A 27,075-nucleotide genomic window follows, 5' to 3' on the forward strand; every position below is an offset into this window, starting at 1 on the left:
CTTGCATTCTAAAAAGAAACACAAGGAAAACATCAGCATTTAGCCACTGGGAGAATAAGTTGTTTGTACTTTTTAATTATTGCTTTATTTCTGAAAAATGACTGGCTTGTGTGCTCTTCTAAAGTGGAAAAATGGGTAAGACATTTTTCAGGAAAGAGAAAAGTACCTCTCCTCTTACTTGCAACCTGAGGAAGAGTTCTGATAATGCCTCACTTGCTCTTCATTTCTTGATTTGTAGGGTCAACACTGTTATAAAGACTTAAGGGGGACCAGTAGGGCCTCAGACTCTTCAGTAGTATTTGCTTTCCCTGAATTTTTCAGTTTACTGCTTAAAATGAACATTTCTTGTGGGAAATTACTTTTGTGAGATACAAGGAAAAATGGTGGTCAGTATTGTACCAAATTGCTCACCAAGGAGGAATCCTGCTCCTGCCTTCCCATCTTCTGCCCAATGAGTCCAAAGGCACTGAGATAACTGGAAAAACACTAGATTCTTATTTTCCCCCTAATGTGATTGAATAGTATTAAAATGCCTTAAATGTACTTTGCTACTTGTCTATAGGTTTAGGCTATACTTCATTGATCTACTCCCACTTAACACCCCCTAGGTGATCTTCATAAAATTCACAGTCTTCACAACATTACTGGCTAGGGGCCTAGTCTTGTGGCATCTTTCCTGTTCCTGCCTTTGAGACTGCAGCTGCTGAGCAGCTGGTCAGCACAGATCTTCTTACAGCGTGAGCTGCTGTATAAAGTAAGAAGAGTGTTTGTGTGTGTGTGTGTGGGGGGGTAATTTCACATACCTCTCCAGTGCAAAGAGTTGGACAAGATATCATGGTTCTTTATGCTTTTGCACGGTAGTGCTTCAAGTGAACACAAAAGATTTTTTTAAAGAGTATCTCTCCAGCCAGAGTGTGCTATTTCATTGTATTGATTTCCCCCAGACATTCAGAAAATAGGAAAGAACACTTGTTAAGTGAGAGAAATGTAATTGTCCAACCACAAGCACTGGCAGATTGCCCAGAGACAAGTGTGACATTGGATACTTTTTAACAAATTAGATTTCAGCTGTTGTGTCTGTGGTCTCGTTCTTGGAGTTCAGGTGCAGTGTGTGGGCAAAGGAAGACCTAGGACTAACTACACTGTCATGAGGCTTGGCCACCTCTCTTGATGATAATGCTTAACATTTGTGTAGCACTTGTTTGAGTGTGCTTCAGGTGTATTATCTTGATGGAATCCTTGCTGCAACCCTATAAGGTAAGTATGTATTATTGTCTTCATATTGCAGACAGGTTGTGCTGAGACTGAAAGGGAGTGCCTTAGTCTAAGGCCATCCAGTGAATTCATGACAAGATAGATTCTTGCAAGGGAAGTCCCTGTGTGCAGCTTAGATTGATCAAGTATTTTGATGAAGGCTACATTGCACTACCAACCTGGATTATTAAGTGTATGTGGATTCAGTGACACTATGAAGAAATCCAGTGTGCACCTGCTAGGGATATGCCAAAAGGCAATTTGGCATCCAAATTGCAGGCACATCCCTTTTAAAATTGAGGGTTTACACAGCCCCTTTAAAGTGGAGAAAAGCAGGTCCCTACCTGCTCCTCCTCTGATCACTGCTATTGCTAATCCCAACTCTCCCCCGCCTGCTGGCTGTTGCACCTGCAGCAGTTATGTGATTCATTCATATCACTCATATCATTCACTCACTTTAGTCAGCTTTGCATGGCATGGTAAATGTAGGTTTTGAACTGTGAGATTGGATGTGTGCTGCAATTGCTACTTACTATCTGCTTCAGCACACAAAGAATTTAATCAGTTTAATCCATTGTGAACTTGACTTTAGTGAAGATACTTTACTGAGTTTCTGCTACAGCTACATCACTTGGGATCTGCACTCTTGCTCCCACCGCACATCATAATTTATAAGCTTGTAGTCATCAGTACCTTTGCCTGGAATACCTTTTTGAGAGTCATGATCATCAGGTATCATGTAGCTGCTTGATGACTGCTATTGGAGGTACTATCTTACTTGATCAAACACAGTACATTACACTATTGTTGGTGCAGGGATTATTTGAGATTATCCCTGTAATTCACAGGCCAGCATGACTCTGACCTTATTTTATTAGCACTGGTCTAAGAACGGTCATGTGCTGCTCGTAAATCTGGCTAACTCCATTTGCTTTGCTTTTACAGGCACAGCCAACTTCTTAAATCTAGGCAGGAAATGAAAGGTGTTTTTTTAATACTTCTGTCATTTGATTGGAAGGTGATCTTACAAGAATGGTGTTTATAGGCATATTTTCTCTGCCACCAAAGGATTATTCAGTGTTTAATGTCCCCATATCATTAACCTATTTTTTTTTTGCCCACCCATTTTGATTATTAAATGACATTTCAGACTGCACTGGAAAGTTTCTAGGAAGCCCAGGAATAAATCGATATATTCACATCTCCAAAACTACTTGGAGGACCAGAGATTGGGCACATGGATTTAGAAAGCCATGGTGGTTTCTAAACACATGGCAGAAACACTCTCTTCTAGCAGTGCTGACCTTGAATTGTGGTGCATCATATCAAGCAGCCTTTGCTGCTGCATCTCAGCTCTGGAATGTGGCCCACTTTGCTCAATATCTGACCGTCTGTGGTCAGAACCAGGCTTTCTAAATGAGATGTTGGACAGGCAGTAGCGTGGTTGACTGGCATTGCCATTAAGATTATTTTACCTGTGGCATTTTATTGTTGAGGGATTGGTCTTCTTTCTCTTTCCCCCCCCTGATATCTTTGTTCTATTTTGCATTCTTAACTGATTTATTGTATGACTAGTGGCTTTGTAGCCCGTTGGATAACGGGCGCTAGGGGAGCTCTGCGCTCCAGACCACCGCCGCCATTACCCCTCCTGCCCGCGGCTCTGGCCGGGCCCGTCACTCACCGCCGCCCGCGGCTCCGGCCGGGCCCGCCACCCACCGCCGCCCGCGGCTCCGGCCTGGTCCACCGCTGCCCGGGCCCACTGCCGCATTCTTCTCCGCCACCTCGTCCGGCGGCCATCCTGGGCGGCCAGAAGCGGCCGCCCCGAAGAAGCCAGGTAAGCGGCAGCACGGCCAGGCCTCGGCCATGGCTCTGCCGCCTCCTTGGCCGCGCCGTCTCCTCTGGCTGAGGCAGCGGCTTTGCCGCCGCCTCAGCCAGTGTCCTCCGCCGCCGCTTACCCGGCTTCTTCGGGGCGGCCGCTTCTGGCCGCCCAAGATGGCCGCCGGGTGCTGGCGGTCCTGGCTCCCTGGCTCTGTTCTGGCCATGTGCTTCGCGCATGCCCAGAAGAGGCCAGGGAGGCACAGACACCAAGTGTTTTATAGATAAGGATGTATATTATACTGGTAGAAAGGTGAATGTACCTTTTAGGCATTTAAAGAGCAGCACTTCTAATGGCTCAGTGGAGAATCCCTGTTGGTATGTTCCCCATATTCTGGGAAACACACCTTTATTTATTAATTTATTTATTTAGCATATTTTTATACTGCCCAAAACTTACATCTCTGGGCAGTTTACAATAAGACAGCAGCAGTGATATAGGGAGGTGCTGAAAGGCATCATCTCGAACTGCACAGGAGAAGGCAACGGTAAATCCCTCCTGTATTCTACCAAGAAAACCACATGGCTCTGTGGTCATCAGAAGTCAACACCGACTTGATGGCACAACCACCAACTTAATGCAAACAAAAGGATGATGGTCTCACCATAAAAGCGTGGAAAAGGTAATTCCCTGCCACATGCCTTGGCTTACTGCCTTACTTACTGCCTTGGCTTCAAGCTACTGTTAGGGGAAAGTAAAAGGGAAGATTCAAGGTTGCATACTTTCTGCTTGTGGGTGTATAGGACTGTGTTGGTGTTAGAAAAGGTCTTGCAGAACTGAATGGGTAATGGCACCTTGGGCCTTGAGACCACACTGTTGATGCTGCCTTAAAGTAATCTTGGGGCTGCCTCAGAGATTGAAATCAAACACAGAGACTTCTCTGCTGTTCACTGCCTGGTGCAATTGTGGATGAAGGAGACTCTTTTTGCATCACTTAAATGTTAGCATTCTTGATTTCTTTCCACCCCACCCCAAAGATGGCTCTCCCTGTAAGAACTGCAATGAATGAAGTTGCTTTCAGTTTCAGTCAGAGATGGAGGTTATTTAAAAAGAATTGCCATTGCCTTATGGTAGCTCACAAAGCCACAGGATAAAAATATGATGTGTTATACTTATAGGCCCAGTTTGGACAAGTGAAACCATGGTTAAGCTTACCTGAGGTTAACCTCGGAAGCCAAGAATCATACCGCAGATGATCCGGCAGCTCCTGTTCCATTGCCTCCACCAGCAATCTCCCTCCCTCTTCCACTGAGCGCATCACTCGACCAGCAACCACTGATTGTGAAATTGGGGCGGGGGTGTTCATGGGAGAAGCTTAAGTACAAACCCCAGGTTGCTGCATTTGGATGGAACTATAGGATCAGTAGAGCTCTGGTTCCAGCAACCTGCCCCACTTCAAGTTGAGGGTTCAATCTGTGGTTTGGAACTGACAGCAGAACCACAGTTGCAGGATTTTCCTGCATTTGGACAATGAGAAACTCTGACCTCGGGTAAGTGTAACTGAGGGTTGGCGTGTCATCTGAATGAAGCCATAGAGTTGTGACTGAAGACCCCTGGAAATTGTGAGTTCACATTAAATAGGGTTCAGGCTACCTATCCTGTATAATACTGTAACAGATTTAAAAGACTACTGAGGGCTGTAACAGATTTAAAAGACTACTTAGTGGGCTGTCTTCATAGGCTTTAGGTGCATCTTGAAGCTGGTATATAAGGCATTTATAAATATTTCATACTCCTGACACTGGATCTTAAATGAATTTTGTTTCTGTTGAATCTTCCCTTTTAAAAATGCATGAAACCTTATATGTATAATATATATTGTGAAAGAGCTGCCTTTGTCTCTGAGGTTTTTCTGTTTTGCAGAAACAATAGGGAGAAAGCCTTTCATATGCTACATATATAATACAGAATGCAAGAAAGAGGAACTATGAAGTTAACAATAGTTTAACCAGTTGCATCATGGGAATTTTATAGGGTGGCACTCTGCCTTCGTGCTTTTTGGGTGGAGGCAAGGGGAAATGGAGAAAGTTGCTGCATTTCCAGCCTTATAATTCTAGATTTAGTGAGTGTCTTAACTCCATTATGGCCAGCACATTCTCATGTAAAATGTTAGAATAGAACCAATATGTCTCTAATCAGATAAGACCTTTGTGCAGTTTGTCTAAAACATTTTTCTGTATATTGACCTTTTGAAGGTGGAGTCCTGATTTCAGATTCTGATCTGTTTTTATGATATAGGATTTCCCTCCCACTCCCCAGTAAAAAGGTACGTCAGGACTAAATATAGATTTTAAAACATTCATTCAGCCCTCTGAATTTTGTAAGTAGATAACTCTATTATAGCTGCTGAGTGATTAGGAATGATTTCTTTCTGTTTCCTGTCCTGAAGAGCTGTGTATATACTGCTTGAACATATGCAGAGCTCCAGATCTGTCTAGCCAGGCACCATTCTGAGAAGCCCAGCAAGGCATGGTTCTTTCCTGTTGTTCTCTGCCCTCTATCAGCAGCTGATACTGCCTCTGAACTTAGATGTTCCATTTTGGCTATTATGACCCATTGATAGACTGGTTCTCCCATGAGTTTGTCTAGTCCCATCTAAGCCTGTGATAATCACCACATTTAGATCCCATTAATTAAGTGTGTGCAGAAGCCCTTAATTAGCCTGTCCTGAAACTCCTGCCAATCGATTTTATTGAATGATCCCCAAGTTCTACCATTTAGAGTTTCTTCACACCATGTATATTTTTATAAACTTCTATCAAATCCTACCTTAGTTGTTTCCCCCCTCCAAAACACTGAGACTTTTCCTTGTGTTCTAGCTCTGTGATTTTTGTGGTTGCTCTTTTCTGCGCTTACATTGACTCTTGACTGCTAGTTTGGAGAGGGTCCTTTTTGGAGCTCTTCAGAGTCCACTTGGACTTTCAACGTTCTGAATTGTGATGATGCTATCTGCAAACTTGACCACCTCATAGATCACCTTTGATTCCAGATCCCTTGGGAATACACCAAATAGTACCAGTCCCAACATAGATCCTAAGGGGATTTCAGTGCTTAATTCCTTCCATTGTGAGAACTGCCTGTTTATTTCTATCCCCTGCTTCCTGTGAGTTGTAGTCAAAAAACAGCTGGGGGGCCTAAGTTGAGCAGGCCTGCTGTAGAGTTATTTTTACAAATGTGTCAGTCTCCCACAAGTAGCTCAACCATGGGAAATGCTCTTCTTGCAACACTTCTCATACAATGGCCACTTGCACTACCCTTTCCAGGAAGAGTGCCTCTCTTTTCCACAAGTCTTTCATAAGTTAAGACTGAGCAGGCTCTTATCTGAACTCCTCACACTTCTATATCTGCACTTCCCAACCCATCTGGCTTTAAGGAGCAGCAGCAGTCCTTCATCTATCCGGTAATGAGGCTGCTCAAGGGAAGTGGCAGCTGTTTGAGTCCAGCGTGGGTGGGAATTAAACAGTTCAAACCTGGGTTCTTTTTCTCATGAAAACAAACTTGATTTAATGTCTGAGCAGACAGTCTTCCTTCTTCCCTTCCCACTCAGGCAGGGATTGGGCAGTGATGGCCATCTTCCTGACTTTGTGCTTTTTGAAATGCCCTGTGGTAACCTGTACTGTACCACACTGCAGACTCCAGTAAGGTCGTACAACCTCCAAAATGTAGAGGTATGGAGCCAGAACATCGGTCAGAGAGACTGCTGGAAAGAGCTCTTCATTTAGACTTGCCCTTGCTGTGGCTGTAATGTCTAAATGTTAGGCTTGCTGAGATGGGATTGGTGTTCACACAGTAAGTTTCTTGCCTCAGCCTCCTTTCATACGGGGCAGGGAAAATCACCGGGAAAATGCTGAGCCTCATGGGCAAGTATAATGTGTAGTAGACTGGTTCTGAGGGGCCATCCTGTTGTTCTTGCACCTGACATGGACCACTTCTGTGGCAGCTTGCTACCAGTTCTGGGAAGTCTCTGTACCAGACTGATACATGATGTAATGGTTTGGTGGGGGTAAGTTATTTTGCTGAAGCTTTTTCCAGTGATTTGTGTATTGTGCACTTTGGCTTTCAGCTGGAGGGTCTCGGATGTCTGTAGTTGTACTGTAAAATAAGAAAAACATCTGCGTTGTTTTGTATTTGTATCTTATATTTGAGTCTGCCATTTGGCTCTTTTGTGGTCTCTAGTTTACTCTTAGCTGTGCTAGTCTTGTGAGTGTGTGCTTGTTACACTGTGGATGTTTTGACATTTGTGACAAAAAATATGGAAGTGTAAGCAACTCTACCTTGAGAACAGGCCACCTTCATTGTAAAAGAAGGCATATTGTAAAAAGAAGATTCTTTTGTGTGGCATTGTCATGAAGCTGCCTTATACCGAGTCAAACCATTGGTTCATCTCAAATTGGCATTGTCTGGCATTGCCTTCACTGACTCAGTGGTTTACCAGGATTTCAGAGAGGGCCTTTCCCAGCTCTGCTTGGAAATGCCGGGGACTGGACCTGGCATTTCTGTATGCAAAGCAGAACCACTGAGCAACAACTCCACCTCAAATGCTGCCATGCCCCAAATGCTGGGGAGTGTCACCAGGCCCCCTCAAAATATCTTGCTCATTTGATTTGCTCACAACCATGATCCGAGTCCCTCACTCAATATAAATAAAGGAGGCCAGGTTGTATAATTTTTGCAGTCCAGTAGTTTACTTAAACCCTAAAGGTTTCTGGTTAGCACTTGCTATGTACTGTATGTGTGTCCATGGGAGATGCTCACCCCTTTAGCAAGGTTTCTGTTTCTGGTACCCTTGATTGTTGGTCACACTGTTCCCATCATAAGCTTTCCTTTTGACCTTGGCTCTTGATGAGCATAGTAAAGTTAGGTACTCTCTCTCACTGAGTCTTCCGAAGCACTTGAGCCCTCCCTGAGCTCTTGCCTGCAACTCACCATTCCCATCCTGCTCTGTGACTGCTGGTGTCTTGTGTTAGTTTCTGTCTGTAGCTAGAAGCAAGAACTGGTGTGACAGTTGGATTATCTGATCACAGCATTGCCAGCAGCAGCTTGGAATGGCTGAAATGCTAGCAGGCCTTCCTTGATTGGGAAGGGGTTACTGATGCTTACTTACCAATGCTGACACTGGAATCTGCTTGGAGACATAAAGCCATTCTTCTCTGGGAATGTTAGATTGGGGCTCTCTGAGGAATGTGGACAGAGTCCTCCACACTAGCCCCATCACATACCTTTCATCTGTGATGTTTGGTAATATAGATTAGACCTTCTTGAAGTTGAAGCATGTCTGCAACAATGGGATCAACATGGCTGACATAATCTTCATTCTTCCAGCAGTGGTGCTGAGATGGGGAATGCTTGTGATGTCATATTCTTGGTAAGATTTGAAGAGCATCTGGACTTCCAGCAGCAAGTGCAGATGTAACCTCCTGGGACAACTGGTAGCTTCACTTTAAAATGGTCTTCTCCCTGTGTTCTCTGTCTTTTCCTTTTGATGACCCCAGCATGGCTTGGTGTTCAGTTTAGTTGTGCCTTTCTCTCATGCTCTTGGCATATTATGAAAACAAAGATTTGTTGTGTGGTAGATGCTCTTGCTTCAAATCTTGTAAACCACTCTTAACCCCCCCCCCCCATACACCTGGCCCTGGTATGTCACCTTTGAGTAGCCCTCCCTTGAATGTCAACTCACTTTTTTTGTCTTGGGTGGATTACTTTAAAAGAGCAGTTTATGTCAAGCTTTCACTCTCCACATGCAATCAATAGAATGCATGTATGGATTATCAGGAGAAGCACATGGCAGCCAATAAGTAAAACTTCCACACTGTCTTCAAGAAATACAAGGCTTGTTGGTTGGTTTGTTAAAAATTTCTTGTATACCACCTCCTCCAAAGACTCTAGGCGGTGAACAACAACAATACCAATAAAAAATTAAAGGGCAAAAGCCTGGCAAAATAGATAGGTCTTAAGAAGGGCCTTAAAAACAACTTGGGGGGGGTGTTCCAAAGAAGAGGGGCAGCCACAGAGAAGGCCCTCCTACAGGCCCAGGCACCATGCACTACACCAGGGCCTGGAACACTAAGGAGGGTCAGCTGAGAAGACCTCACAGGACAGGATACAACTGGCTGAGAAAGGCGATCCCAGAGATATACAGGTGCTAAGCCCATAAGGGTTTTCTAGGTGAGGACCAGCATTTTGAATTGGATCTGAAAGCAAACAGGCAACCAGTGCAGCAACCGTAAAATGGGTGTAACAATATCAAATCTACGGCCACCCATGAGGAGGTGGGCCACTGCATTCTGGACTAGTTGAAGTTTCCAAATCATTTCCTGCCGGTTGAGAAAAGGCCATAGCTGGCGAACCAGCCAAAGCTGGGCAAAGGCACCCCTGGCCACGGCCTCCACCTACTGTTCAAGCAGGAGCCCTAAGTCCAGAAGGCCCCCCAGATCACAAACCATCTCTCTCAAGGGAAGTGCAACCCCATCAAGAGATAAACTGACATGGCAATTGGCCAGATTGCAAACTAAACAAGAGCAACTCGGTCTTGGAAGGATTAAGCCTGAGCTTTTTTTGGCCTATCCAGGTACTGACAGCCTCCAGGCACTGAGCCAGCACATGGACGGCATCGCCTGTTTGGCCAAGGGTAGAGAGATAAAACTGAGTATCATTGGGATATTGATGAAAACTTAACCCGAACTGACAGATGACGAGGCCCAGCGGCTTCATGTAGATGTTAAAAAGAATGGGAGCAAGGACTGAGCCCTGTGGGATCCCACAAGAAAGGGACCAGGGAGCAGAACACTCACCACCAATTGACACCGACTGGAATCACCAAGTGAGATAGGACCGGAACCACTGAAGAGCAGTGCCCCCAATGCCCAGCCCACTTAAGCACTCCAGAAGGATAGCATGGTTGATGGTATCGAAGGCCACTGATGTGTGGTTGATGTTGCTTGATGTGTGGTTAAAATTGAAACACTTTTTTAAAAACACTGAACAATAAAGTATCTATTCAATTATGCATCTATTATTAGGATGTAGGACATTCAAAGCAGATTCATTACTTATAATTTATAATGTTGGGATTTTACTAAATGACTTGTGTCAAGATTGAAGGTACCTTTTTGTTTGCTAGATTTGGGGAAATATAATGAAAATGTGAGTCCACATGAAGTTTACATAGACTATTGAAGTCCTGGGCCCCAGAGACTACTGGACTCTGCTGAAGACTGACACGCTGTGGAAGTGCAAGTCTAACATGAGGTATACATGGTTCTCCATGGACTGGGGAATATCAAAGACTCTTCCAGTTCTTTTCCCATCACCATCATGTGTGTGTTTGGTTATTTGTATAAGTTTCCCCCCCTGAATTTTTTAAAACAAAGAAGCTAATTGATACTTATCCTGTGTTGGACATAAAGGTGGACCTAACCAACCACCTTCAGTCACTTTTATTTAAGTTGTGATGGTCAGCTTGTCTTGTTCCGAGGACCAAGTTGGAGAAGCAATAAACAAACACAGCAGTGTATTAGCTTGCATGTTAGTGCTCTAATACATGGCAGATAAACGCTTGGGGTTGCTTGACAGATATATTAAAAATATTGAAATGCATCACTAAAACGAAACTTCATTTACAATGTACTTGTGCCAATGTACAATTCACAATGTGGCCATCTCTGCCTGTTGCCTTCATCTTTTGTTCCAACTCCTATATTTGCTTTCAGACTTTGATGTGAGAGCATAATGTGGTGGCAGCAAGCGGATGGAAACAGACTGCGGAAGCTTTGCTTTGTCCAGAAATGCATACGTATATAGTCTTGGGAGGAGCATGTACACAAGAAGAGTGTGTGTGTTGAAACACTAAGGCTGACATCATTTGCCACTAAGTTTAACCACAGTGAAACTTGCAAAGGAATCATTTGTGTCCCTGGCGAGTGGGAAGAAAGATATTTGAAAATCTCCTTTGACTACGCCAATCTCATGGCTGCCTAGATAGTGTTACCATGGAACAGAACCCTGATGGGGATAAGGCATGTATGACAAGAAGGCCCTTGATAAGAGAGACTGAACAAGAAGCAGTTTTTGAGACTAGCCCAGAATGTATTGTGCAACTGTAATGAAGCTGTTTGCATGTGAGTCAACTTCCTCTATTGCTTTTTTCTAGAGTAGCCACTGTCTGTGACATTTTAAACTCTTTGTACTGTTCCTTGGATGCTTGTTTGTGCTGACTGTATTTAATGGTACTTGGAAATAGTTTATGTTTGGGAGAAGGGGAGCTTTGATAGGCAGGGGCATAGCAAGGTTGGAGTGGGCCCAGAGACAAGATTTTAAAATGCCCCCCCCCTTCACTGAAGCTCAGCTCATGAAGTAAAGAAACCTTAAATGAGGCTGGTAACAAAAAGCATAGTCTATATCTATATCTATATCTATATCTATATCTATATCTATATCTATATCTATATCTATATCTATATATCTATCTATCTATATATATACACACACACATACACAATAGAACATCATCCTAAATTGTTTTTTAAAAGGTTTTGTAAATTGTGGACGATGCAAGTCATTGGATAGTACTAGTGGCAGACTGGATAGCATCTTTCAACTTTGTGTGAACCTTTAACACTTGGGATGTTATTACTGTGACCTACATTTCTGACTATTTCTTAAAGAATTGTGCATACACATACAGCTTAGTTAGGATCTTTCAGTTAATGTACCATTCTGGTTATGTGAAGTTTATGTTCTAGTATTCTTTGAAATGTTTTGTATGAAGGAAAAAATAAGTATCTTAATAAAAACTGTTATTAGGACAATTTTGTTTTTGTCTTTGCTGGTTCACTTCCATGCAAATGTCCCAAAATCCAACCACTGGGGCAGAGGAGAATCAAATGCCTGGCGTACAGATGTGATATCTACTCAGTCAATGCTCCTAAACTAAGAAATAACTTTCTGGCAAATTTTTGACTGTCTAACCCAGTGATCCTCTGTGTGTATGAAGGAGAGGGAGACAGACAGAGAGAGAGAGGGTGCTACTACAGAAAATGGTGAGGTGCAATTAATCTGTGATCTTCAGTGTTTGCTTTCAACTTCCTGTTCTTTGTTTTAAAGCAAAAAGTTGTTTATCATTGAGGAGCAAGCTTTTCTGTTATTGGTCCATGCAGATTTCTGATGCTGCCAGTCTCTCCCTGGCCATTAAAGGTAAAGTGTGCCATTGCATCGGTGTTGACTCCTGGCGACCACAGAGCCCTGTGATTGTCTTTGGTAGAATACAGGAGGGGTTTACCATTGCCTCCTCCTGCGCAGTATGAGATGATGCCTTTCAGCATCTTTCTATATCGCTGCTGCCCGATTTAGTACCAGCAGGGATTTGAACCAGCAACTTTCTGCTTGTTAATCAAGCATTTTCCTGCTGCGCTACCTAAAGTGACTCCCTGGCCATTAGTACCTCTTTATTATCTGAACTTTCTCCACTCCCCCACTGTCTCTTATAGTGATTTTGGGCCATCACCTACTCACCTATTTAGCACAGAGCCTTCTTAGCTTTATTAGAACTAGCTACTTTGTCAAGCCAGAGGTTGCCATTTCGAATTTTCGCTGGTATGTTTCCCAGACTATGGGAAACACCTATATTGGGCAGCAGCGATATGGAAGAGGCTGAAAGGCATCATCTCATACTGCGTGGGAGATGGCAATGGTCAACCCCTCCTGTATTCTACCAAAGACAATCACAGGGCTCTGTGGTCGCCAGGAGTCGACACCGACACAATGGCACACTTTACCTTTACTTTGTCACAGAGTGTGAGCAGGTTTTCAAGAGCGCTTTTTCAGGCTGGATGTTAATGAAAACATTAGTGGGGTGGGGCGGGGTGGGACAGGCAGAGAAGCAAAGTTAGATGTGTTGGGAAAGCTCTAATATCTGCAGTTTGCAATGAAATTAAGATGGAGGTGTTTTGCAGAGCTAGATTAGCCTCTGCTAGGTTATTTGCAAGATGTTGCAGGTTACACCAAGGACTACTGAGACAAAGAAACAAAAATGGCCATTCCCTCTCTCTTTCAGTTATAGAATCTAGCAGACGGATTTGGGTTTGTCTTGTACAAAGCAGAACATGGAGGTCCCTTGCGAGGCAGGGAGCAGAAGTAAAGAGAAACGTGGCAGGCTTTATTAGCAAACCTGGAGATTAATTGTAACAGCTGCACTAGGTGTATACTGTAAATAATAGCAGCAGTATATAAATAATAGTAAGTAAGTGGTAGTAATCTCTGAAGGGTTCCCCTTTCCTTTTCAGTGATCTGCATAAAATCTATATGATTTACACAGATGCAATTGTGCACAGCTTTTATTTTAAAAGTAGGAGGAGATCCAGTTCTAGGAAGGGGACATGCATATGGATGACTCGTGGGAAGAGGAGTAGTAGAATCGTGTGGGATAAAAGTGTAATAAATCTAACTGTGATGTACTGTTAATCTGTGTGGGTTGGTCACATCTGAAGATCACTTATAGCTGGTGGACTGCAGGCAATACAACCAGAAACTGTGAGGAGTGTGTGCTTAGAAGCCACAAAGATCAGATGAAAATCTCATGTAATGTACAGTTTACTTTCCCAGATGTATATCCTAGATTTGTGCAAACAATTTGGGCAGGTTACAAGCAAAATGCACACCAAGCAATTTCCCTGAACTATGTAAATGTTCCTCATTGTGGCAATGGCTTTGCATTCTGCCCGTTGTTTAAAACAAGTCTCATGCTGAAGGGAGCAGGGAGTCTGCCTTAATAGGTTAAGACAAGTCACCAGGTCCTTGGCATTTGGCTTCAGTAAGAGCAATCATGATGGTTAATCATCAGTTTAAAACTGACATGGCCGGCAGAATCAATCTTTAATTTTGGACACTAGCAGTGAGACAGTATGAAAATCTGTTCTCTCTTTCCAGCACAAAACTTTGGTCTCTGTCATAATATCTGGATTTGACAGCATTAGCAAGCACTGCAGTTCAGTAGGATCCCAGCATATCCCAATTTACTATGGGATCGTAAAATTCTGCCATCTCTGATGAGACCCTTCATTCAGCTCCATCCAGAAGATGCTGGTCAATGGGGTACTTTCCCCCCTTGGATTAGTAGATCTTGTTTGTTGAAAGCAGCAAAATATTTTGTTAGTTGAAAGCAATACTGAAAACTCTTCCTTCTCCACTACTAGTTCGACCTCCCTCCCGGCCACCTTTTGCCTCCTGATCCATACTCTCTCCCTATCCCCGCCCTGCTCTATTCTTAGGCTCTATTTGCCCTGTGCAGCTGGATACATCTGATGAGCATACTGGGCCAATAATACCCATATTGGGGTTATTGACAGTAATCCCAGAACCAATAGGAGACACCCTCTGAAGTCTAAACTCTGACAGACCCCTCTCCTACCAGTTCCAGAATGAAATATTTACATACCAAGTTGAAAAGGATTCACCGCCATGGCTCTCAGTCATTAACACCCCATTGCACCATTGGTCATCACTGCTTTGCCCCTCCAGTTGGGCCACCTCTGCTGCTCCCTCGGGCTCAATCGCCACTCTTCAGGGCTGTGCTGTCGCACCTTCGTTGCTGTTTTGGTGGCGCCGAAGGCTCCTCTGTGTGGAAGAATGGGGGGAAGTCCATTAAAAAAAAAAGCTAATGCCTTATTTGGCCCTCGCCTCTTAAAAATTGCCCCCTCCCCTTCCACACAGAATAGCCTTTGGCACCACTGAAGCAGCAGCTCCGGAGGCCTGCTGCCTCGTGAAGTAGGGTCAGTGGCAGCAGCGGGGCTGGTGTGGCAGCATGGCCCTGAAGAGTGGCCATCAGACCAGAGGGAGCAGCAGGGCCAGCATGGTAGAGTGGCTATGGCCAGCGGTGCAATGGGGATGATGATGATGATGATGACCCGGAGCTGCAGCAGTGAGGGCTTTAAAACTTTGCATGTGTGGTGGTGGTGGTGGGTGGTTTCTGATATTGATTATTCCTTAAAATACCAGGTTACTTCCAAGCTGATACTGATTCTGGAAGTTTTGGGGAGGGCATGTCAGCTTCCCCAGTAGTTGGGTGGTGTGTTGTTGTTTTTTTAACGGTTATCGGATTGGCATTGATCTGATATTTCTGGTAATGCACAGGCCTAGACCCTGTAGAAGGTTTCCCTACTGGGTTCACAAGTTCCATTTTGGGAAAGGGAGGAGGACATCAAAAATAGCAGCTTTCCTGCTGCACCAGTGCAGTTAGTTGGGAAGCTCTGCTAGAATGCTCTCTTTCGCTGTACTGGTGCATCCTATATGTCAGTATATATACCAAGGGCAAAAAAGTACAAGCTCTGTTTTTGCTACTTGCCTACACACAGTTGGTATGGAACTTGTCTCTTCTTATTTTCTTCAGGTGTTAGTTTCATAAGCTGATTTCTGGAGCATCTGGGGGTTGCACAAAGCAAACAGACAGTTTCTGTTACAGATTCAGAACCCAAAAGGGTCTTCAGTTCCCTAAATACATTGCCAGAAGGGGCTGCTATGTCACAGGCTGCTTTCTGTACCATTGCTGCTTGGTGTAACACTTTGGTTTCAGTATCCTTTTCTTCCCCCAAAGACTTTAGAAACAAATGCCCTTAAAGTATATAAAGCTTCTTATGTATGCTGTACCTTCAAGAGAAATTCCCATGCCACTCTAAAAGATCCCCCCAGCCCTCAAGTGCCAATTTGGGGGAAGGGCAGCATTGGGGGCTGTAGAGAAGGGAGGAGTGGGAAAGCCCCATTGCATGAGCAGAACTCTTTTTCAAGCGTCTCTAGATTCTAACCCATAGTGTTTCATTCTGTAAGACAAAGTCACTAATGCTTCATTCCTAGTCATATGTTTTGTTTTTATGCTGGAAGTCTAGGACATGTTCACCGCCACTGGTATGGCATTGAGGATCTCACAGGATATTAAAAACAAACACAAACTTGCATTGAAATGCTGAGCGAACACTTTTAAGCATCAAGAAGTTTCCAGTAATACATTTAAAATTAATTCCAGCAAGTAGCTGTGTGTGTTTCGTCTGTTACAGCAAAAGCAAAAGGCCTTGAGACACTTCTGTACAAAGCTCAAATGTCACAAAATAAGTACAGTGGACATTAATAGCAACAAAAATGAGTCTCTCTAGCTTTGCTGTGCTAGTTTGTTACCATTTGTTACTACAGATGGTCACTGTACTTACCTTGTATACATAGAACTTTGCTTAGAAATGTTAGAGCATAGCCCTGTTCAGGCATTATAAAAAGCAGGGATGCTACAGTCACGCATCTGCAAGTGAATCTTTTTAACCGAATACACTCCTTTGTCTATAATCCCTAAGAACACTTTCCTTTGCAATCACTTTTTACATTACATTACATTACATTAGAAAGTATTACATTAGAAAGTGAATTTGTAAGAGATTAAGCCATTTATCTTGGCTATATGACCAGACCTTTTGATTAGCCGAGAAGCTTCAGCATCTTCTCCCGTTGCCTCTGAAGGTGTATAGTTGATTGTCAGGGCTGTGCTACATAAAAGCACCACTGTTCACTACTCTGTGATCTAGTATCTGCTATTTTATTTGCCTACAGATAATGTTCAAGGGTCATTGTTTCAGATATCTCATCACCATGTATTTTGTAGCTTTTCTTCTGCTTTTGCAGATAGATAGAACTGTGTCATGAACATGATTCTATGGGGGTGCAAGGGAGTTCTGGGCGGCAGTATCAAGGCTGTGCGCACGTGCATTCAGAGTGCGGTCCTCCTGATTCAACCTGAGCAGGATCTAAAATTAACTGAGTGGACATCCAAAAACGTGTGAGCGCGCGCACATGCACACGACTTAGAGGGAACACTGGGCCCCAATTCTGGACTTCCTAACACTGGCAGTTGATCCAACTCAGTGTCTTTCTTTTCCTTTGTCCCTGCAGCTCCTTGAGGTGCAGTCTACTCTTGACTGTCCCTAATTTGCTGCTGGGGACCTGAGAAAAGAGAGTGACCTGCTTGAGGCCACCCAGTGAGTATCTGAGCCAGATGCAAACTCTGGTCAGACAAAAGTCCAGCACTTTGCCCATTGGCTCCAAACTTGAAATGCGACTGGACATGTTGGTTGCCATTGGCTTCTGCTTCTGGTGTTCTGTGGTTGCCATTTGTATCACTTTAAATGAGGCTATACCTACCTTGCTGCTGAGAACTTAAAGGACTGGTGAATATAACTTGGTTTTATCACCTATTGGCTCAAAATAACATTTCCCACTTCCACTTCCTTTTAGGCAGAATCACAATAGCATCAGGCTGCTAGAAACTTCTCTGTCCTGTGGCAAGCATGTCCCAAGAATGTTTCCCTTTAATTGCCCTTAAGCCCTCTGACTGCAGAACAGTGCAAACAGGTGCAGCTTTGCTAGGCTGCTGAGGGAGTTGTGTTGTGACTTGTTAACTGAAACCTCTCCAGTAGGCAGGGATTTCTACTGCATTCCTTGGGGCAAGAGCAGGTTGTTTTGCATCCAAGTCAACGTTACTACTAAAACCATACATAAGATTCACCCTTGTCCTGTTTTTTTAGGTTTTTTAAAAATAATGTTGTTCTTGTTCTGGCTCCAACTTCAAGGAGTACATTTTAAAAGAATAGAAGCGGACTGCTAGCTGTAACTTGCTGTTGTGGGAGAAGTCAAAATTGGGAACTTTTGAGAGCTACTATCGCATAATAGTTAAGAAGAGACGGAGCTGTGAATTGTGACTTCCTGTCCAGCCACAAGTTCATCACCTCAATGAAAACTAGGCTAAAGATAGTGTTCGAATCTCAGTCGGTGGCCCTAGGCAAGCTGTTTCCTTTCAGCTTTAGCTCTGCAGCTGTAATGTAGTTACAATACTTGTCAGAACAGGTATGTTCTGAGGATTACATCGGTATAATAGATGTGAGCTGTTTTGAATACTCAAAAGTGCTATACAAATGCTTAATATTTTACCAATAATAAAATGATATAGGGTAAATTTTAATTGATGCAGTAATGAATTAACGTCTATTCACCAAGGCTTTTAATTAAATACTGTTTTATAGTTTGAACATTGTTTTAGCATTTTAAATTGTTGTAATGTGTTAACTTTTTCTGTTGTCATTTGGGCGGTATACAAATGTGTTAAATAAATAAGTAAAATAACCCATGTACTGTTTATGCCAATAGTATGGATTTCACTTTTGTGGGGAGGATAACAGAAAGTTGCCTGTACATCTTCAGCCTAGTTTTCATTGAGGGTGGTGTACATGTGGCTGCACTGTACCACTTCAGACTGGGAGAAGGGAGATTACATGACCTCACCTAATGGCGCAGCAGGGAAATGACTTGATTAGCAAGGCAGAGGTTGCCGGTTCAAATCCCTACTGGTATGTTTCCCAGACTATGAGAAACACCTGTATCGGGCAGCAGTGATATAGGAAGATGCTGAAAGGCACCATCTCATACTGTGCGGGAGGAGGCAATGGGAAACCCCTCCTGTATTCTACCAAAAGAAAACCACAGGGCTCTGTGGTTGCCAGGAGTTGACACCGACTTGATCACACACTTTACCTTTAATCCACCATATTAAAAGTCATGTATTTAACATATTTCTATACCACCCAAAACTTTTATTTCTGGGTGGTAAATATACCTCTGCATAGTGATTCTAGTCTGGCCTTCCTCCATTTTCTAAGTGGAAAACTAGGCCTCAGCTGTGTTCTCCTTGGTACTGTGCCCAAAAGAGTATCAGCTGGGGCTTTTAAGTCCTTAAATTATAAAGAGGTGGTTGGCGACCTTGGACCACAAAGACTTGGAAACAGAGAATATGTTTAGATCAACTATCCAGGGATGATAACTGAGCTTTCAATAACAGTGTTATGTATTCCCTTCTTTTGTGGTGAGAAGCTCCAGAGTAGCTCTGAGGTTTAGTTTCCTTTTGAATGAGAGTGCACGGGAGATGTAATATATTTTTATTTACACACAGAGCACAATGGAAATGAACAGGCATTCCTACAGCTGGTAGTTGATCCAATACTCTAAGTTGATCCTTAAGAGGGCTACTTGTGCAGTCTTATCTCCCGAACTATTTCATTCTGGACACAGATGTGGTTTGTTGGTCTCTCTCTCTAGAGTAGAAATTCAGAAAACTAAGATAGGGAGGCATTCCAAATATTGTCTAGATTCCATGAAACTTACTCCCAAGTAAGCACATTTACCTGGAAATATCTACCTCTGAACATGGTAAGAATTGCTTTGAAAAAATATTGGGGAGAGCTTCTAAGAACACTTTATTTATTTATTTATTTATTTATTTATTTATTTATTTATTTATTTAATTTGCATTCCTAGCCCGCCCTATACCCAAAGGTCTCAGAGTGGGTCACAATAAAACCAATATAAAAAATACAGTGCCTGAGAGGGGAAGAACTACTACATCTCTAGTCAAAGGCGTAAAGAGGTGCATCGTTCCTATTTTTGAGAAATGCTTTCCTATTCCAATTCTAACTCTTCTTATCATAGCTGGGTTGCTATAGTGTTTGGCAGCTGGGAGTTCAATCCCACAGAAGTGCACAGTGACTTTTTTCAAAATTTCAGAAGAAAAGATGTATGGCTGAACCACCTTAAAGTAAGTGTTTGTGTGGATTGCCCTCTCTGAATAACAGCCTCCAGCTCTGGACCTTGTGTACAATTCCATAGTCACATTTCCTGCCCCCACCACTACTTATAAAAGGATTTCTCAAGGGTTCAGAGTTCAAGTGTGATCATAGAGGTGGGCTGTAACAGACCATGGACACAAGGGATAGGTAGGTACTCAATTTTGTTGCTATCTGGAGCCCTATTCTGACATTAGCTGTATAAGTGTACAGACATCTGTACACTCATACATGCGTTTCTGTGAATGATTGTACCTGACTTCATCTTAAATGTGAACTTGGATACAGGCCCCTCAAATGCATGGTACAGACAGGAAGTGTAATCGTGTACCTGTGTTCAACATCTTTGAATAACTGTACCTATGTACACTGTACCCTCATTGTACGAGTGTTGTTGAACATAATGGCTGAATAGGACTTGGCTTATGGACCTATTGACACAATCCACTTGAGTACTGTGCTGTTTGGGGTTAACCCATTCATTGATCCAGGCCAGCTTTTGAGTGGTGCTTTAGTTACTTTTATTCCAGTCCTGGAGTAGAGGTGGGGCTAACAAACAGCCAGCAGCAAGAGCACTGAAGGCAGACTGCACTTGCCTCTCTGTAAATAATACAGCATCTGTATTAAATAAGATTAAACCATTAATATTCTTGATTTCACCTCCTGTCTTGTCCTTGCACACCACAACTCTTTCCTCCTGGATTCTACAAATACGACAGATATTTATGTATTGCTTTTCAGTAAAAGTTCCCAAAGCAGTTTACATAAATATAAATAAATAAAATGGCTTCCTGTCCCCAAAGGGCTCACAATCTAAAAAAGAAATATAAGATATACTCCAGCAACAGTTTCTGGAGCAAATGCTGTGCTAGGGATGGATAGGTCCAGTTGCTCTCCCCCTGCTCAGTAAAGAGAACTTTAAAAAGGTGCTTCTTTTGTTCAGTTAGCAGGGGCTGGTGCAGATGTACATTCTTCCCTCTCTAGTGTGAGTTTTCCCTGCTGGATTTTGTCATGGTTAAGCATTTCATTGGCACAGACAAAAACCCTCAAAAAAGCATACTAGGGAATGCTGCTGCCGCTGACACACCCCGCCCCAAAAGAAAGGTCAAACAGCCTCTTGCCTGTCGCTACCATGCTTAAGAAACAACCGCTTGGACTGACAGAGTTAGCCGGGGATAATGGGAGTGGCTGGGGATAATGGGAGTTGTAGTTCAGCAACATCTGGAGGAACCCTGTTTGGGAACCACTGCATTGCCCTGTAGGTAATATGGGCCAGAGCCAGCAGCATAGATCAGAGAGGCTGGAGGAGGTGGAGCTTCATAGAAGAAGAGGGAGGAGCTCTGTCCTTTTATGGGTCTTTTCTCCCCAGGGTCAGAGAAGCAAGGTGCTGTCTAGAGCAGAGCCAGAGGAGGGGAGGGGAGGTCTACCAACAGCTCCTAGTCGGAGGGCCACCTCCAGCCTCAAAGGTAGGATGCCTCTGAGTACCAGTTGCAGGGGAGTAGCAGCAGGAGAGAGGGCACGCCCTCAACTCCTGCCTGTGGCTTCCAGCGGCATCTGGTGGGCCACTGTGCGAAACAGGATGCTGGACTAGATGAGCCTTGGGCCTGATCCAGCAGGGCTGTTCTTCTGTTCTTATGAGAACATGTTGATGGGTGAGCATTTTTTTCATGAGCTCATTAATAACAGGAGAAAGGCTTGGGAAGGCAATACAGTGTGAGTCTTCCATACCCCACTGATGGGAGCTAGAAGAGAGAGGACTGTCCCAAAGGAGGGAGAAGACCCTGAAGTGAGACAATTCATGGCTCTCCCCCCCTCCCATTTCTTCTCTCTTCTTCTTTTCTGTTCTTGTGAAGAGACACAGAGCAAAGGCTTCACAGGCACAGCAAAAGCCTCTAGCTGCCCCCAAACTTTTGGAGCCCTTCACAATAGCCATCTCCCCACAGAAGGACAAGGCAGGTGCTCTGCTCACTGTGTGACTCTATCCATCCCTTGTGCATAGAATCAGGCCTCCTATATAACACTATGGCTCCTCCTTAATTGGGACTTGCTAACTAGCTTCAAACCTGGGGTTCCTGTACTGGTTAACAGGGACCCTACGAAGTTGTGTTGACTACATAAGAATTGCCTTTCTAGATCAGATTAAAGTACTGTCGGGTCCAGCATCCTGTTCCTCACAGGCAGCCTCTGGGAAGCCCACAAGCAAGACGTGAAGGCAGTAGCCGTCCCCTATTTTTGCTCTCTGAGCAACTGGCATTCAGATATTTTGTATACCGTATTTTTAGGCAGAAACATTGCATTGGTGTAAACACTGCACTGAAGAGAAAAGGCTAAAATCTTTCTTAAAAGCAGCAGAAATCCAGTATCACTGTAAATGCCACAGCTAAATGGAACATCAAGTAAATATGGTCATTTGCACCCGCCCTGCCTGGGGTGCAGCTTCTAAAGGTTTGCCGTGAAGGTGCACGCCCCAAGAATGCACTTGTGGCCCAGCCTCACCACACCACAGGCCCAACCTGGCCACCCCCACCTGAGCAACCCCCTTCAGGGGAGAGACCAAGGGGCCAAAACGCCCCCATGTGGAGCACCAACAGAAAAACAGGCTCTCTCTGTGCTGCCCTCCACAGCAACCTTAGCAATGTCCATCTTCCCTCAAGCTTTCCCTGTGAGGCTGCATTGGGCAGGGATGCCTGAGCATAACACAAGGGAACCTTCACCCCGGATCTGCTGCTGGAGAAGGAAAGGAAGGGCTTTCATTCTCCCCCCCCCACCCCATCCTCCTTAGGTATATTATACTCAAGGCTTAGGACACAATCCAGTGCCCCCCTGCGGAGAGTAATGCAGCCATGGGAGATGAAAAAAGTGGGGGGAGCAAGCAAACCCGGGGCCAGGAAGGCCCAGCTGTGCTGTCGCTGCACTGCCTCCTCCTCCTCCTCCTCAATTGTTTCCAGGTCCTCTCAGCTGCGTGGAGCCTCTTGTTGGTCAGAGGGCCCTGCTGTGCTGCCGCTGCACTTCCATTTGCGCGTAAGTGCCGGATCGGCACAAATACCACCACCAGCAAAAATTAACTTTCAAACACATATGCACCATGGCGTTTCTGCCAAAAAATACAGTATACATTTATATCCCGTTCTTTGGCCAAGGAGCCTAGAATGGTATACATGGTTATTCTTATCCTCACAACAACCCTGTGAAGGAGGTTAGGCTGAGAGTTCAGTGACTGGCCTAGAGTTACCCAGTGAGTTTCACGGCATCATGACTAATTGCCAGTGATAGAGCTGTTCTTCTCCAATTTGTCTCATCCCCTTTTGAGGCCTTCTAACCTGGTGGCCATTGCTACTTCATGTGACAGTGAAATCCATATACTGTACTGCATTGTGAACTCTTGTCAAAAAATAAACTAGTGTGTTGTGTGGAGAAGAAGTTGTAGCGCTGTGGTAGAGCATCAGCTTTGTATGTAGAAGGTCCCACATTCAATTCTTGGCACCTCCAGGTAGGGCTGGGAAAGACCTCCTACCTGATACCTTGGAGAGCTGCTGTCAGTCAGTATGGACTGTACTGAGCTAACCGGATCAATGGTCTGACTCAGTAGAAGGAAGCTTCCTGTGTTCCTACATAACTATTCTTGTGTAGTTTCCCTTGTCTGTCATGAATCTCCTCCTGTTGAATTCATTGGGTGACCCCTGAGTTCTAGAATTATGAGAGGAAGGGGAAAACAAGTTGTTCCAGGAAGAACTAATCTGCTTACTTTCCTTTCACTTTTCCTACAACTGGACTAAACTTGATCCAAATCGGTTAGGCAGTTCACAAGTTGGCCCTTTTGTGCCTCAAACGTTTACGCATCTACCATCTTGAATTAGGGATGACATAATCACAAACTGCACCATTGAATTGTCCCTACAACTGTAACCGATTTGGTTCATATTGGTCCAGGCATTGCAATGTTGATGGTGGGGAGACACACACGGATGGACACACACATGGAATGCCCCGGGTGATCTCATAAGCCTCCTGGAAAATAGGCTAAAACATTGGTGGTGAAGTAACATTTGGCCAAGGTGAAGGACGGGGAGAAATTCATGTCCAAAGGAGAAGAGAGAGTGTAATCTTGTGTACCACTCCTTCTCTAATTTCTTACTCATTATTAAGAAATTCAGAGCGCTGCCTCTGCACCAGCCCACCTTCCTCTTCCCACCTTCCTCTTCTTCTTGCTAGCACCCAAACCTACAAACATCTTTCCTTGGTTCCTGGATTTTTGAGTTTTACAGTCACCATTTGGCTGACTGCTTGAGCAGCAGCTGTAACAAAATGGCTGGTCGCTGACAACATTCTTCTGTCTGCCACTTTCAGTGTCATCTTTTGAAGGAATGAGGTGTTTGTTCCTCTTGTAGGTCAAAAATTGGGAGCGAGTCATCTTCTGGAGTATCAGTGAATCATGTTTGTTTCTTTCCCACCACCCCAGTCACTCAGTTTAATCTTTATAAGCTGGCATGGTAAAAAATCTCTTAGTGGTTTGGCATGATGAGTGGGTAAAGCTTTGCATTGTTATGGAAACCAACTGGGATATGTCAGCAATGTAGCAACATGGCAAAAGCATCCTGGACATCTGTTCCTACTGTGGCTGACCTTGTTCTGATAAATCACTGTATGTTTGGTTCTTTGTTTTGCTTGAAGTGTTTTTCTTTCCCCTTCCTGCTCCAAGGTGGCAGAGATTGCAGCTGGCATATCTGGATGGTTTGCTGTCTTCCTTGCCTAGGGGAAAATAAATCTTTCTTGATTCCCCACACAGGGACTTCTGAAAGTAAACTTTTCTCCTAGATTCAGTGTGGAGATTCTTTTCCGCACAGGATCTAGTCCAAGTTGGTAGCTGCTAACCATGTAAACAGAAATGACATGAAATGCACTTCAGTGTTGCCTTTTCCCTCGGTTACTTAATCATTTTAAGGGTTTCTGCCACCAGTGGTGAGCTACTTTGTCAGTCTCCCTCCTTGATTAGCTTTAAAAAGAATTTGAAAATGCTCTTTTAAAGAAAAGCTTTTAGAAATTAGGAACATAGGAAACTGCCATATACTGAGTGAGACCATAGGTCCATCTAGCTCAGTATTGTCTACACAGACGGCCAGCAGTGGCTTCTCCAAGGTTGCAGGCAGGAATCTCTCTCAGCCCTATCTTGGAGATGCCAGGGAGGGAACTTGAAACCTTCTGCTCTTCCCAGAGTGGCTCCAGATAGTGGGGAATATCTTACAGTGCTCACAACATCAAGTCCCCCATTCATATGCAACCAGGGTGGACCCTGCTTAGCTAAGGGGACAAGTCATGCTTGCTACCACAAGACCAGCTCTCCTCTCCTAAGGAAAATTGGTTTAGTCCCAACTGCTGCTTTATCTGCTGTTTTTGTTTCCATTGCTTTTATTGTACTATTGAACAACAGTGTACTAAAAGGGATTTATTTGTTTGTTGGTTGGTTGGTTTAACTAATAGGGCCAAGTAAAATTGCTTTTACTTGCATGGCGCACACATGTGGCCATTTCTGGTATGACGCTGATTGGAGCTGCAGGAAGGTATGCTGCAGCCCCATGCCAGTGCTTTTGGGGAGAGCACCAGTTGGGGGTAACTGGCAAGGCAGGTAAGGGCACTCTCCCTGCCCCTTAAAGGGACCCCCCGACCTCTGAACTGGTTCAAACGCCGGCATTCCAAACCAGTTTGGCGCTCCAGAAAAGGAGCGCCAAACCGGTTTGTGCACGTTGGTTAGTGCAAAGGAGCTAACAGAAAACAATATTAAGGCAGGGAAAACATTTTAAAAGCAAATATCAGAATATGATAGCAGCGACAAGTAGCAAAATCCAACAACAGCCCTCGCTCTAGCTGAAAAGCCTTACAAAAGAGCCAGGTCTTCACATGCTTTTGCAAGGAGAGTAGGGTAGGGGCCAACCAGACCACTAGCAGACGAGAAATCCAAGTATTAAGGACACCACAGAAAAAGCCCTTCATTCACTAGACAGTGCCAGCCAGGGCAGGGCCTCAGATTTAGAACAGAAGGTGCGAGGAGGTTCATACAAGAGAAGGCGGTCCTTAAGGCACTCAGAATCCAAGCCATTTAGGACTTTAATAGAAAGAACCAACACCTTGAATCGAGCCTGAAAACAAATGGATAATCAATACAGCTCACATGATATTGGTGTAGATTACTGATTGTTTTTAAATTTTCTTTATGTATTGTTCCTCCAAAGAGCTCAGAGTGGCAAATATGGTTCTCCCCCATCAATTTTATCATTGCGGTTATTCTGCTTCCTCTTTACTGTCCCATATGGCGGCCATATGAGTGTGCACCACATGGAAAGGGCTAATTCAAGAAACTGGTTTGATAGGATGGGCCAGGAGGAACTCACAGTTCTGTTGACTGCTTGCACCTCAGTAGAGAACTTGCCTCTGAAATCTTCTGTGTTAATTCTTAGCTAAGCTTCTCCAGACTTAAGAAATATTGTAGAGCCACAGCCCATTCTCCAAAGGTAAAAGCTTTAAAAGGTCATTGGAAGTTCCTTTTGTTTCGTGCCTGTGATATTTCATTGCTGCAGGGACATTAATCTTCTCATTCAGAGATGAGGTTCCTTTCCTGCAGTGCCAAATGAGTTTATTCCGTGTTGAAGCATGGCTTGTGGAGCCTAGAAGGGAAGAGTGCCATGCTGACTTGCAACACAACAATCAGTTTCTAAAATGATTTGTGAAATGTAAATGGTAGAGTTGCTCAGCCATGTACTTTTGGCATTGGCTCATTAAAAAATTGCCACGTGGAAGGTAATGCATTGTGTTTCATTGCACCCTGTGCTGAGAGCCCTGTAGGTTTGATCTGGAAAGGACGCAGTGCAGAGGGGGCTTCTTCCTTACACAGATGTCAGTGGAAATGCACCCCGGCGCATTGGGAAATCAGAGTGGACCCATGTGACATCCTGTTATGTTTGTGAATTCCACAGCCATGATCACATCCAGTCCCCCTGGCTCCCTGGTGTGCATTTCCAAAATGGAGTGCTACTCCATTGGACAGCCTCAGCAGCCATTTGTCATGTTGGTGACTTCTTGGACCAGGTTGCCTGCGGAGTCTGTCTTGCAAGGCAAATTCTACCAGATAACCTACATGGCCACATTTTTGGTTGCCAGAATGTGGTAAAGTGTGTGTGTGGTTAGATGCAGTGGACGACTGGCTCCTCACACAACTGCAGTCACCCATGAGGAGTTTGTAAATAACCATGTGACAAATGGACACTGTTGTTACTGTTACTGATGGTATTTCCTTGGTAATGATAAATA

The 27,075-nt window shown here is 44.1% G+C and overlaps 1 protein-coding gene across 12 annotated transcripts in view; it reads left to right on the forward strand.

The window, feature by feature from the left end:
• The window catches only part of RHBDF2 (rhomboid 5 homolog 2), a 105,673-nt gene that overhangs the window by 25,224 nt on the left and 53,374 nt on the right, over window positions 1–27,075 (forward strand). For 2 of the 12 annotated variants that reach the window (XM_053302818.1, XM_053302821.1), the window contains 3 exons: window positions 8,453–8,559; window positions 10,251–10,378; window positions 10,840–11,247. The exons of 5 other annotated variants lie outside the window; for them this stretch is intronic. The gene's annotated coding sequence lies outside the window, so the exon portion shown is untranslated. Of the gene's footprint in view, window positions 1–8,452; window positions 8,560–10,250; window positions 10,379–10,839; window positions 11,248–17,985; window positions 18,005–27,075 lie in introns of those variants that run through there. 5 more of the 12 variants (XM_053302824.1, XM_053302826.1, XM_053302825.1 and 2 more) reach the window with 4 other exon arrangements.

Source organism: Hemicordylus capensis, chromosome 2, assembly GCF_027244095.1.
Source record: "Hemicordylus capensis ecotype Gifberg chromosome 2, rHemCap1.1.pri, whole genome shotgun sequence".
Lineage (NCBI taxonomy): Eukaryota > Metazoa > Chordata > Lepidosauria > Squamata > Cordylidae > Hemicordylus > Hemicordylus capensis.